Below are 1,899 nucleotides of genomic sequence, written 5' to 3'. Positions count from 1 at the left end.
TTTTGTAAACCAATAAATAGTATATTCATTAGAAAATCGCATGAGACTAAATTTAAGATGCATGCCTTATAACATCAGGGTCAGTGATACTGTTTTCCTACTGTTGTTATGATTTGTACCGTCTTTGCAGAGGGAACTCCTTTCACAGCCCACTCAGTGCCTAAATAATACTGGGCATTTAATTATTTCTTGATTCAGTGGCATTGCATCCTCTGAAGAGACCTTTATTATTTGAGGGAGCATCACCTTCTCTCTTGATGTTGCGACTTGGGTTATTATTTAGTTTAATAGATGAGGACCCTGAGATTATCAAAATAGTAAATGGGAGAACTGGGACTTGAACCCTCGTTCATCAGACTTCAGAGCCTGTCGACGGAGACTGAATGAAAAGCATCCTCAGTTGCTCTTCTTAATGCTGCTGTTTCTAATTGCCTGAATTTTCCTCTTTGTCCGTTCTTAACTTTGTCTACTTATTTATGGACTGAACAGACCCAGTGTACACCCAACATGCTATGGAGCTGAATTAGGAATAAAATGGGGAAAAAGACATCAGATATGAGTTCATTAACTTTGCAAATACACGGTTCATTACTCATGGAGAAACATGCTTTAGAACAACATCAAAGCCAAGTGAGATTGGTTAACGAGAAGAGAAGCATTGCTGTGTCCAGTGGCAGGCTACTATTAGCAGGTCAGAAAGCAGATATTGCTCCTACTGCTTTCTGCATATTATACAAACTTTATTAATGAAAAGTAGGTGCTATTTTTCTCACCTGAGAGGTTATAGACTGTCAGAAGAATGAACAAATTATTTGAAATGGAGTCTCTTAATGAGTGGTTATTCTCTTCTTCTGTCCCTATAATTGTTTGAGATTTCTTGTCGTAAGGGCAGACAAGAATGCTTTACTGACATTTGACAGAGAGCATATACACAAGCCTCGGTGCTTAGGATTCCCCTCCTGAATGTTAAGCAAATTCAAATAGCAAAGGTACTCCTAAGGAATCCTTTTTGGCCAGATGGATCACGATTCATTTCCAAAATTAGTGCTGCACAGAGAATTCTCTCTCATGGACTAATTCTTCTCCCCTCTCTCAGGACCATCTGTCTCATGGGCAGAAGAAAAAATAGGCATCTGTTCAGATCTGCAGGGTTGCCACCTGGACCGGTTCCTGTAGTGTTTCCAAGTGGAGGGTTGTGCTGTCTTTGGGCCAGCCCAAAGCCTTAAATACTGGTTCTTCAGTGAAGAATTATACAATCAAGACAAAATAATTTTGATCCAGAGCCTGGTTTTGTAAAGCAAGGATTGGTGAATCATTCATCATTCTCGACCGTGGATCAGCAAACTTTTGTATAAAGAGCCAGACAATATGGCCTTGGAGGCCGTGTAAACTCTGTCACAACTATTCAGGTTTTCCATTGTAACCCAAAAGCAGCCATAGATAATATGTAAGTGAGTAGTCATGACTGTGTCCCAATAAAACTTTATTAAGAAAAAGAGGTGACCAGCAAGATTTGACCCATAGGCCATAATGTTGACCCTGTCCTAGACCACAAGAATTCAGAATAGGAAATTTTTTTCTTTAAGGGATTTGGACTCATGTAGTATGGTAGTCAAGGCTGAAGTTGTGAAGTTCATACCCTTGGATTCTTAGATTTTTAAAGGTAGTTTTGTCCTTCACTTCCACAATGTTCACTGTTGTTCACCATTCTGGTTATTTGGAATAACTTCATCAACACAAGACAACACCAAGAAGATCTCTTGCTGATGTCAGACTCCCAGAAGAATACCAGATATCTTTGAACGTCAGTCCAAATACATCTACTTAGATATTCTGCTTCTAAACTGAGTGTGACTAGTTCAGTCCTGGACAATATTTGTTATGCTGAATGAATTCAGT

Source organism: Saccopteryx bilineata, chromosome 2 (assembly GCF_036850765.1).
Source record: "Saccopteryx bilineata isolate mSacBil1 chromosome 2, mSacBil1_pri_phased_curated, whole genome shotgun sequence".
NCBI lineage: Eukaryota > Metazoa > Chordata > Mammalia > Chiroptera > Emballonuridae > Saccopteryx > Saccopteryx bilineata.
The sequence above is the reverse complement of the archived record's forward strand: the minus strand, read 5'-3'. Positions refer to the sequence as shown.